At 37.6% G+C, this 12,807-nt stretch overlaps 1 protein-coding gene across 1 annotated transcript in view; it reads left to right on the forward strand.

The window, feature by feature from the left end:
• Nucleotides 1-12,807, forward strand: part of PIK3R1 (phosphoinositide-3-kinase regulatory subunit 1) — a 562,712-nt gene that overhangs the window by 72,021 nt on the left and 477,884 nt on the right. The window contains exon 3 of the mRNA XM_067031067.1: nt 3,934-4,072. The gene's annotated coding sequence lies outside the window, so the exon portion shown is untranslated. The remainder of the gene's footprint in view (nt 1-3,933; nt 4,073-12,807) is intronic.

Raw genomic sequence — 12,807 nt, forward strand, 5'->3', positions numbered from 1 at the left:
AATGTCATCCGTACACTGATTACTCCTCAACTTGTACCTTCAAACCTGACCTCTCTCCTAAGCCTCAGACTCATGCTTCCGACTGCTTACTTGAGCTCTGCATTTGTATGTCTCCAACAGAATCCATCCTCTGCAAAGTTGCCAGAGGGATCTTCTAAAACTGTAAAGTGGATCATGCCGTTTTCTTACTTAAAGGCTTCCAATGGCTTTCTAAAATACTTAGAATAAAATCCAGATTCCTTTTTATGGCCCTCAGGTTTCTACATAATTTTCCTCCCTAATCTCACTTCCTATCATTTTCCCGTTCTTACACTATGCTCCAGCCACACTACCAAATTTATGTCTGTTGGTTGAGCAAGTGCTCTGATTGTGAACTAGTAGTTCATTTTACCTGGATCATCATCCACCAGATCTTCACTTGATTGCCTCCTTCTCCTCACTCAGGTCCAAGTGGATAGGTCACTGCTTCCTCAGTGGCCTTTTCTGGACACACAATTCAAAGTAGCAAAGTCCATCCACCCACCCAGATACTCTTTTGCATTATACAGGTTTACTTGTTTCATAGTATGTATTCTTGCTGTTTTTACTGTTTTTACTCCCAACCTCCCATCACCAAATAGACCATAACTCAAGAGAATAGAAACCATGGTGGTTTGTGTTTGTTTTTTTGTTTTTGTTTGTTTGTTTGGCTCAGCATGGCATTTCCAGTTCTCAAGATAGCACCAGGTATGTAAATGTTCCATAAGCATTTATTGAATAAGTGACTGGAAATATGCCCAGAATCCAGCCATTTCCTACCACCTCAACTGCTTCTGCTCTGGTATAAGCCACTGTCTTCTCTTGCCTCAGTTACTGAAATAGCCTCCTAATTGATTTCCCTTCTTCTGCTTTTGCCTCCCTCAGTCTATTCCCAACACAGCAGTCAGAGTGAACTCATTAAAAAGGAGATAAACACTTCTCTGCTCAAAATTCTCCAATAACTTCTCATCTCAGAGTAAAATCCAAAGTCCTCACTTTATCCCAATCTTTTGCTACCTCTGATTTTATCACTCTTACTCTCTCCCTTCCTCACTGTACTTCATCTATAGTGACCTCCTTGATATCCCCTGAGGACACCAAGCATGTTTCTGCTTCAGAAATTTTGCACTTACTTTTCCCTCTGAGTGTAGTTTTCTTCCCCAGACATCCAAATGGCTTGCTCTTCTCTTGCACTTCCTTCAAGTCTTAACTAAAATGTCACGTTATCATCAAGACCCTAACAGTCTACCATAATATAAATATGATGTATTATATATATAATTTGTATATATTATATATTTATGTATAATATATAATACAATTATAATAATATAGTCAACACCAGCCCTATCTTGAAAAAAAAAAGTATCAGTAGAGAGTCAAACATTTAGCTCAATTTGATCTGTTTCAGAAATCCTGATATCATTTACTTAGCCTTAAAAATTATGCTATTTCAGCTCACAAGTAATGAATTTCAGCTATTCAAGATATTGACTGTATTTTGAGATATCCCGCTTGAAAAAACCCTTGAAATCATTGAAATGGTGTTTATTGACGTCATTAGTGTCATAGAGAAATGATTGTTTTCACTTTCCTCATTTCAAAAACTCTTATGACAAATTTCCCCTTGGCTTCCTCATACTTTAATGGAAAAAAGCAAGGTTTTGATACAAGATGCCTATGTATTTGCTTATGAACCAAAAAGATATATGCTTATTGGCTAGAACATAGTAGTATTCAGTTTTCCTCATTTACTTCAATATTAGATCAAGATCAGGAAGTATTCTGCCAACTGTTCTCTTTGCAAACAGTAGGGTTCTAATGCTCAAGTACTTTAGTCTCCTTTAATGTTCACAGCAGCATATATAAATGGTGTCCTTTAGTACTGATCCCTTACACCTATCTCATGAATTGTGTGTAACTGTTTTTTTTTTAATATTTAACTCTTTGCTATTTTAAAATGTTATCTTTCTAGACCTTGACTTTTCAATATTAACATAATAAAAATATGTTGATCATTTCTTCTTCATATATGCTCCACTTATGCTGAGAAATTATTCAAATTCTATACATCAGTGGTTTTAGCCAAATATGAAGCAAAATGTATGCTATCAACTATAAAAGCTCTTAAATGTTTTATGCTGTGATATTATCATCATTTTATTATCAATGCTGTAGCTTCTGAAACTGTCAAATTGTCTCTACATTCCCTGGAATCACCAGAAGTTTATGGATCACACTTGAAGAAACACTGTTACCTCGATGGGGAGCCAATACAATTGTATTAAAGATTATTTTTTAAAATATATTTAAAGGAAAGATGAGTAGGGCAAATGAGGAAAGAAAGAGTAATGATGGGAGGAGGGAGATAGAGAGCATGTTCTTTTATACACTCATTCTCCCAGTCAAATTTGCCAAGGCAGGAAGTGACATCAACAGCAACCAGAATCCTATGACCAGGGGACCCTACTCCTCCCACCCTCTCCTCCAGAGGGAACATAAGAAATGGAGAACCAAGTCCACTCAGGTCTATGGCACCAGTCTTTCCTTGTTTGAGGTTCCTCTCAGAACACGGTACATTCCTCTTCTTTTCTGCTGTTGGTAGTTCCCCCATATTGAAACTCTTGGGCAGTGATTTGCACATTTGGGAGGGCTAGAGATTGTCTGTGTCTCCCCCAAATTCATATGTTGAAATCCAATCCCCAATGTGATGGTATTTGGAAATGGGCACTTTGGGGTGATTAGGTCATGAGGGTAGAACCCTCACGAATGGTATTAGTTACCTTATAAAAGAGACCCTAGAGAGCTCCCTGCCCCCTTTTATCATGTGAGGACACAGCAAGAAGATAGCCATCTATGAACCAGGAAGTGATTTCTCACCAGGCTCCAAAACTGCTGGAGCCTTGATCTGAGACTTCCAGCCACCAGAACTGTGAGAAATAAATTTCTGTTGTTTATAAGCCATGCAATCTATGATATTTTTCTGTGGCAGCCTGGACGAAGGGAGGGAGCAATTGGAGCAGAATGGATACTACCTTTTTGTGCTGCACTAGCTTTTGGCTGTGTGTCTACCCATGGCTGGCCATCCTCACCCCATATGCTAGTGCAGAGTATAACACTCACCACGTTAATACAGCTTGACAAGATACTTGACTTTCAAAGTGCTTTCACATTCATTATTTCATCTGGGTGTGGCTAAACTGCCCTGACCAAGCCACGGAAATTTCCCCCCTGAGCTGGAAAGAGGCTTATTGAAGGTATAGTTCAGTCACAATACCTCCTCCCCTTGAAGAGAAACATTTACAGAGTTGATGAGGTCTCTACAAGAGCAGGAAGAATACAAGAGCTTTCTACCATCCTATCCTGTCTGTGAAATTTAGTTTTTGCTGAAAGAAAAGATATGGGAGTTTATAAGAAATGGGTCAGGATAAAAATGAAGTTTAGGTCATTAAGAAAGGAAGAAACAGTCCTCTCAAAACATGGGTGCAGTTCAGAAATATTTGACTCTTCAGAGTGATAAGATTTGCTGACATGGGCTGCATGCTCCTCAACTTCACAGAGACTTTCAAGTGCCATACGCCACTGAAAACACAAATTCCAGTTCAGGCATGTAGCTTAAGAGATTCTTATGTAACCTTTGCTGCAAGGAGCTAAAATCTTTAATCATGTTGATGGAATATGTAAGATTTCACTGAACTGAAACATTTGTAGTAATACTTAAGGACATCTGCATTTATGCCCCAGACATCCAGGTTCTAGAAGTAGGTTAGGTTTCCTCTTTCTTTATAGGTATCATAGTGATGGGCAAAAGCTGCCTCCTTCCTCCCTCCCTTCCTCCCTTTCTTCTTTTCTTCCTCACATCTTTTCCTCCTTTCCTGCCATTCTCACACTCTCTCTCCTCTCTTCTTTCCACAGCTATCTACCACCTATCATGTGGCAAGCTTGATGCTCTACTTCAGAGATTCTAAGATAATTTGTACATCACTTTGCCTGCCTTAAAGATGCTCATAAACTAACAAAGAAAGGCATTTGATCCATGTGTTATCAACTCAGGGTGAGTCTCTTCTTGCCAATATATTCCTTTTTGTTTCATTAATACAATTCTGCTTCTTTAAAGGAGATTTAAACAGCTGTGAAACCCCATCTTGTTTCACATTCTCAGGATAAAAAGCACAAATTCAAATTAATGTATGATACAGTTAATGAACATGAATACTTAATTAATGTATTCCACATGTTAATTTGAGCCCTCAAGTGGGATGTAGTTTCTTTATATGCATGAAAACTTGAGTTTTCAATGAAACATGAGTGTTTGGGCAGTGATTCAAGCTACTAACAGGGTTACTGAATATAGGAAAATACTTCCTACAAAATAGACTCTAGGGAATCATCAAGCCCTGACTCTGTGATCATTACAGCACAGCAGAATAATAAGTAACTAAATGTATGTTACTTTTCCTTGAGTGTCATTTAGGTGGACAAAATAATAAAGTAACTTCAGATCTGGCATATAATTTTCATCAAACTTCAAAATCTGAGACATTTAAAGAAGCAAATTCAAGGCTTCTTATTCCCTAAATAATGTGAATTCATTTACCTGGACCCCTTCCCCCAAGTACACAAAGTATAACATTATTCAAAATGTGTAGTTGAGATAACAGGAAAAGTAAGAACAATTCTCAGGTGGCATGTAATCTGAAAAGCAGAGCACAATCCCATGAGGCATAGATGAGGCTTTCCTTGGCAGTTAACCCCAAGTGGAAGTGAGTGTGGGGGAAATAAGACTTTGCTGATTCAAGTGCCCTAAGAGCTTTTATTTTAAGATCCTCAGGGTAGCAGAATAAATCATTAAGCCCATGAAGAGAGAACTAGAAACTTTAAAGGGCTGTTCCTGAGTAAAATACAAAACTGAAAATGCTGTGTGCAGTGACACAGGAAGGCAACAGGAAAGTTTATCTGTCTCTGCCTGAGTTCCTGGGCAATTTATATTTTGGGTCAGCTGCAGGCATAGATGTGGGGTTTGAGTTTACATTACCCTCAAGGTCCTCACGGTTTAGGAATCCTCACAATGAGAAAGGAACGCCAATGTGCCCCTGTACCAATGATAATTCTGGGGCACTTGTCAGACACAAAGACCCCACCACTCCAAAGCATACATGCTCCATGACTCCCACCGATGAAGTGCCTCTCAAGTTCAACTTTCACAAGTCAACAATCCAAGATGGGTAAGAAACTAAAGATGGAACAGGTAGCAGCGTTAGAAGATCAATATTTTCACGTTACAGCATAGTCTGGAAAATATAAAATTATTGGGTTCAAATAGTTAAAAGGTAATGAAAAGAATCAAAACTAAGAAATGCACAAGAAACAAATATCAAGAAGATTAAAATAAATCAAATGGAACTTTAAAAATTAAGCAATAACCAAATGACTTATGGAGCATATTAGAAACAGCTGAAGCAAAAATATTGAACTAGAAGATAGATCTAAGGAAACTAAGTAAAACTCAATTGAGGAAGATAAATTAAAAATATGAAAGTGAGATTCAGTGACATGAAGAGAGAATGAGAAGGTCTAATATATGTCTACTAAAAGTTCAAGAGGGAAAAGAAAAAGAATAATGAAGAGTCAAATAGTAACAAGAGGATGGCTGAGAATTTTATAAAATTGATGAAAAGCATGAATACTTAGGTCCCAGAATAAAAAGTTTTAAGTAAGATAAATAAAGAAAAAACTACTGACAATAGACCCCCTCGTGGTAACAATAGAGCCAGAGTACAATTGGCTAATATCTTCATATTGCTGAAAAAAATAGCTGTCAACCTAGAATTATAAATCAAACAAACTATCAATCAAGAGTGAAAGCATAATAAAGGCAATTTTAAACAAAATGACATAGAGACTTTACCACCCACATACCCTTGCTAAAGCACTTATTCAAGTATTTACCTCAGAAAAAAGAAAATTGGACCCAGAAGGAAGAGAGGTTTCCAAAAGGAATAGTGGGCAAAATAATTGGCACACATAGGGTAAACCTAAACACATGTTAAGAGTATAAAAATGAAAACAATTATGAACAATGTGAGATTCATAAGAACAAAGTCAAAATAAAATTCTGAGAAAATGACATGTAAGAGAAGGGGGGTCATCAGAGTTAAAGTTTCTAAAGTCCTTGTAATATTTGGAAATGTGGTAAAATTCTTGATCCACTTTAAACTTTGTTCAGAAGGCATGCATTTAAAAAATCAACCCATAGGGCTTCCCTAGTGGCGCAGTGGTTGAGAGTCCGCCTGCCAATGCAGGGGATATGGGTTCGTGCCCCGGTCCGGGAGGATCCCACATGCCGCGGAGTGGCTGGGCCCGTGAGCCATGGCAGCTGAGCCTGCGCGTCCGGAGCCTGTGCTCCGCAACGGGAGGGGCCGCAGCACTGAGAGGCCTGCGTACCGGAAAAAAAAAAAAAAAAAAAAAAAAAAAATCAACCCATAAACCATAACATCATAAAGATTAAGTGTATAATTTCCTAACCAATGAAAGGAAAGAATGAATTAAGGAAAATATATCAGTCTAATACTTGTTTTGAAAAGAGGAAAAAAAGAAAAATATGTGCTATAGAAAGCATAAAATAAAGTGATAGAAATGAAAACTGTCAGGGATAGAATAACTTTAAATGAATTAACCTCATCAGTTAAAAGACAAGAATTACCAGATTGGATTAAGGGAACAGAATCCAGCTACTTGATATTTATAAAAGTTGTACTTTGTCTTATTCTGGTTGTATTAGTCTGTTCAGGCTGCCATAAAAAAATAGCAGACTGGGTGGTTTAAACAACAGAAATATCTTTTCTCACAGTTCTGGAGGCTGAAACTCCAAGGTTAAAAAGCTGTCAGGTTTTGTTTCTTTTAAGACCTTTCTTCCTGGCTTATAGATGGCTGCCTTCTTGCTATGTCCTCACATGGACTTTTATTGGTGCATGCATGGAGAGAGAGAGAGAGGGAGAGAGAGAGAAGGCTCTGGTGTCTCTTCTCATAAGGACACTAATCCTGTTGGATCAGGGTTCTACCCTTATGGCCTCATTTAAACTTAATTACTTCCTTAGAGGCCTTATCTCCAAATACAGATGCACTGGGGTTAGGGCTTCAATATATGACTTTTGGGGGGACCACATTCAGTCCATAACAGTAATCTTCCATAAGTAGAACATAAGGCGAAGATTCCGATGCTAATTGGGATGTGGTAAGGGGAAGAATAGAGCAGGAGGGTGAGAGGAAAAAAAGGAAGTAAAGTGCTGATGAAAAAGAACACAGGTGGAGGACCCACAATACCTGATTTCGAGATTTACTATAAAGCTACAGTAATCAAGGTAATGTGGTCCTGATAAAAGAATAGAGAAAACAGGCTAATGAACCAAAATAGAGAGCCCAGAAAGAGATCCACACAAATATATCCAATGGATCTTTGACCAAGGAGAAAAGGCAATTCAGTGGAGAAAGCATAGTCTTCTCAACAAATGGTGCTGTATGTCAACAACTGGATATTGACATGCACAGTAAAAACCTGGGTAAGACCTTACACCTTCCTCAAAAGGTAACTCAAGTGGGTCATAGAGATAAATGTAAAATGCAAAGCAATAAAGCTTCTAGAAGAAAACATGGAAGAAAAATCTGTGAACTTTGGTTTAGAGATGAGCTTTTAACTGCTTCTGCTCTAAGACATGGTTAGAGCAGAAGCAGTTAAAACACTTCTGCTCTAAGACATGGTTAAGAGAATGAAAAGACAAACCATGATAGATAGGTAGGTAGGTAGGTAGATAGATAGATAGATAGATTTATTTTAAGGAATTGTCTCATGGGGCTATTAAGACTGAGATGTCCCAGGATCTTCAGCTGGAGACCAGGAGAGCCAATGGTGTAGCTCAGTCTGAGTCTGAAGGGCAGGCTCTACTTAAATTGCTGAAGAAAAAAGGTGAGGTAGCACAAATTATAATGCTGAGAATAAAAGAAGGGACAGGAATTTAGATATAATAGATGTAAAAATTCATAAATAGATACCTTTGATCCTGGAAGTAATAGAGTAATGAGGATCACAATCATCTTCCCACTGTAAATACATATAAATCAAAATATATGAAGAAGCTGTTCCCAGACATTGTATAATAAGCAGCACTGGGCTCTGATCCTCTAGTGAAGGGATGCGAGGAGGCCCACATTCACCCAGCTCTCTGCCTGAGGGCACTTTCCAGACTAGGACACTTTCCATTCAAACAGGAAGTAGGAACCTATTAGACAGCAATGACAGGCCTGGATGGAAAATGCAATATGGAGTTTGGGGCTGCTGATGGAGCTGGAATTTATGGGAGTAGGGTACCAGGAGGATAGAGTTGTGCAGAGGAAGAACCCCCAAAATCTCTATAAGGGTCCTCTGGACTCTTAAGCTGAATAGTAAGCTGTGAATGCACAAAGCAAGACTCGAGGATGCCTGCAGAGAACAGTTTCTAGGAGACAGTGAAGAGGTCAGGGATTCTAAGAGTGACACATTAAAACATTGGAGTTCTGACAAGCCAGAGTGGAGAGACCTCATGAACAACCCAGGCATTCAATTGAAGCTTCAAAAATACTTTACCTTTAGCAGAGCTGCTCTGGCCCCACAGGAAGGGCTATCTAGACTCTTCCTAAAATGTCTAAAATCAAGCTTCAGTAGAATCAAGCTGATCCACCGTAAAATTCTACATTCCTTAAAGAGAGACAATATAAGCCAAACTCTCACAATGGAGCATCCATAAAATTGACCATATAATAAAAATTTGTTAGACATATCAAGAAGTCGGAAAATGTATGTTCAAGGACTTAAAGGAAAAACTGGCCATAATGAGAGGGTGGGCAGGCAGGCTCAGCAGAAAAGCAAAAACTACAGAAAAGAGCCACACAGAAATTCTAAAACTAAAATAATAGTCTCTACAATGTTAAAAAATTGTTAGATGGGCTTAAAAGTAGCTTGAGAACTACAGAAGAAAATATTAGAAGAAAAATATTAGAAGAAAATCTGAAAATAGGTCAATAGAAATTATTCAAATTTAGACATACAGAGGGAAAAAAGTGAAAATAATAAATAAGGCCTTAGTGACCTATGGGACAAGAAGAAAATATATGTACCATTAGAGACACAGGAAAAAAAAGGAGAGAGTGGAGTGGAAAAAATAACATTTGAATAAATAATAATGGTGGCACAGTGGTCAAGAATCCACCTGCCAATGCAGGGCACACAGGTGTGAGCCCTGGTCCGGGAAGATCCCACATGCTGCGGAGCAGCTAAGCCTGTGTGCCACAACTACTGAGCCTGCACTCTAGAGCCCATGAGCCACAACTGCTGAAGCCCATGCACCTAGAGCCCAAGCTCCACAACAAGAGAAGCCACCGCAATGAGAAGCCGGCACACTGCAACAAAGAGTAGCCCCCGCTCACTGCAACTAGAGAAAGCCTGCGAAGAGCAATGAAGACCCAACGCAGCCAAAAATAAATAAATAAATAAATCTATTTTTAAAAAAGAAATAATAAAGAAAAATTTTCCAAATTCAATGAAAATTTTAAACTCACATTTCCGAAAGTCTTTAAAATTTCTAGCAGAATAAACACAAAGAAAACCACACCTAGGCACATCATAATCAAGTGGCTGAAAAGCAAAGATTAATAGAATATCTTAAAAGCAGCCAGAGGGAAAATTAAGGGGAAAATAATCTTAAAAAAAACACCTGCTACCATCTCAACAGAAGTAATGTAGAGAAGATAAAAGAACAACATTTTAAAGTGCTGAAAGGAAAAACAAAAACATAAAACAAAATATCTATCAACCTAGAATTCTATATCCAGTGAAAATATCCTTTAAGAAAAAGGCAAATAAAGACATTTTAGTATAAAAAAGAGCTGAAAGAATGTGGCAGTGGCACAGCTTCAGCTTCACTACATGAAACATTAAAGGAATTCCATAAAGCTGGTGAGAAATGATACCAGATGGACACTAAGACCTTCATTCAGGGACGAACACAGTGCACATTCTAAAAAGACACACGTACATATTTGAGATAGGCCTGTAACAGAGATGACATTTCAGTTAGCTGGGGAAAGGATGGAACTTCTGCTACTACTGTGATGTTCTATATATGATACTAAGTTACATACATGCCTCATATTATACATAAACAACTCCAGATGGATTGAAGACTCAAATTTGAAAAATAAAACTTTTAAATTATTAGAATAAAAAGTAATGTCACTGGAATAAGTAGTTGTTTCTTAATTAAGATAGAAAAAAACACAAACAAAAATTTAAGAATGACAAATTTGAACTACATTGTCATTAGTAACAAATAAAAACTTTTAATAATAATAAAAGCTTCATTGTGACAAAAAGATGTGTCATATATTGGGAGAAGATATTGGCAACTCATTTATCAGGCAAAGAATAAAGTTTCAGAATACATTTTATTTTATTTTTTTGGAAAACAAATATAATGTTTATTTTTATTTGCTTTTTACATATCTTTATTGTTAACATCTTTATTGGAATATAATTGCTTTACAATGTTGTGTTAGTTTCTGCTGTACAACAAAGTGAATCAACTATATGTATACATATATCCCCACATCCCCTCCCACTTGCGTCTCCCTCCCACCCTCCCTATCCCACCCCTCTAGGTGGTCACAAAGCACCGAGCTGATCTCTCTGTACTATGCAGCGTTTCCCACTTGCTATCTATTTTACATTTGGTAGTGTGTATATGTCAATGCCACTGTCTCACTTCTTCCCACAGAATACATTTTAAGATCTTCTAAAAATCAGTAAGAAAAGTGCAATGAACCCAATAGAAAAAAATGGTTCATTTTTAGCATGCAATTCACAAAGAGAAAAAAATAATGGCCAGTGAACATAAGGAAAATGTGATCAACCTGACCAGTAGTCAGGAGCAGATAAAGTAAAACAACATTGAGATAGCATTTTAAACTCCCCCCAAACATAAAGTAATAACTAGCCTGAAAATACCAAGTACTGGCAAGAATGTGGGGAAACAGGAGGTCTTCCACGTTGCTCTTGGGAGTTTCATTATGACACCCTTCTGGAGAGCAATCTGACAATATGTGTTCAGGTTGAAGATATGTATGCCCTAGGACCCTGTCTTTTCCTTTCTAGATGTCACCTAAAGGGGAGCTCTCAAACATGAGAACAAAGAGACATGTACAGTGATGTTTGCTGCAGCAATGTTTTTAATAGCAAATGTGTAGGGGAATGAATAATATAAATTTGCTTATCCATACACTAAAGTTATATATAGGTGTCTAAATGAATAAATTTGATCTGTGCATTTCAACATGGATAAATCTCAAAAACAATATGGAGTGATAAGCCCAAATAGCAAAAGATAGTGATATTCCATACGAAATTTAAAACCCAAAGTATTAGACTAGATTCTTTATGTTTACTATATGTATAGAAAAAGTACAAATCCATGCATTAAGAATGGTGTACCAAATTCAGTATGGTATTTCCTCTAAGGATGGGGGAAACACAGGTGGGGATAGAACTCTGGCTATATCCAAAACATTTACTATAAACATTTATTACAAATATAGAAAATAAAATTTTTTAAATGATAGAATCCTTTTCATCTTGGGCATGTAGGTGTTTGTATATTATTTTCTATATAATTTCTTTGTTTTATTTCAAACATGCTTCCTTTTAAATTTTTTAAAGTATATCGCACATTGAAATTATACAAATTCTAATTTTATAGCTTGATGAATTATTATGAAGGGAACACACCTGTGCATCTGAGGAATACTCTGCTCAGGTTCTTTGCAGAATTCATAGAAGCCCTTAGGAGCAAAGTGAACCCAAATGCCTGACCTCTCATCTTTGTTCTTCTCTTAGAATATAGCCCCAATATTTTCCACTGGCTGTTTTCTTTTAAAAAAAATTTTTTTTAAATATTTTATTTTATTTATTTCTTTTAGGCTGCATTGGGTCTTTGTTGCTGCGTGGGCTTTCTCTAGTTGCAGTGAGCGGGGGCTATTCTTCATTGTAGTGTGCGGGATTCTCATTGTGGTGGCTTCTCTTGTTGTGGATCATGTGCTCTAGGCACACGCGGGCTTCAGTAGTTGTGGCACGCAGGCTCAATAGTTATGGCTCATGGGCTTAGTTGCTCCACTGCATGTGGTATCTTCCCAGACCAGAGCTTGAACCTGTGTCCCCTGCATTGGCAGGCAGATTCTTAACCAGTGCGCCACCAGGGAAGCCCCTCCACTGGCTGTTTTTCTCTGAGATGTCTCCAAATATTTTAAAAATCTTGTCCAGATTTTCTAGTTGTTCTTTCAGTTTACCAAGCTTACCCCTCAGCCCAACCAAGGCCATCCCCCACTCACCAAGAAAACAAAACTTTTATTCACACACACGGACACACACACAACAAATCCAATAACTAAAGACACTAAAGCGCATTTTAGAGTCAAAATTTAGTGAGACTTGAGTACTATGATAAGTATTATCACAAGCCAAAATAAACAAAAATTTTAGCCTAATGTCAGAGGTATCCATCAGGGAGGAACTGGAAAGCATGAGCAAATAATATCATTAGTGTAAGGTGCTTGCTGTTTGTGATTGACAAATAAATAGACGGGAAGCACCCTGAACTCTTACCAAAGCACATAAAGTGTGTCTGGAAGTAAGTTTCGTCCCTAAAATAATAAGAATCCTGAAAGCCAGGTGAAATGCCAAAGGACCATTAGCAAATTGAGCATGAA

This window comes from Kogia breviceps, chromosome 4 (assembly GCF_026419965.1).
Source record: "Kogia breviceps isolate mKogBre1 chromosome 4, mKogBre1 haplotype 1, whole genome shotgun sequence".
Lineage (NCBI taxonomy): Eukaryota > Metazoa > Chordata > Mammalia > Artiodactyla > Physeteridae > Kogia > Kogia breviceps.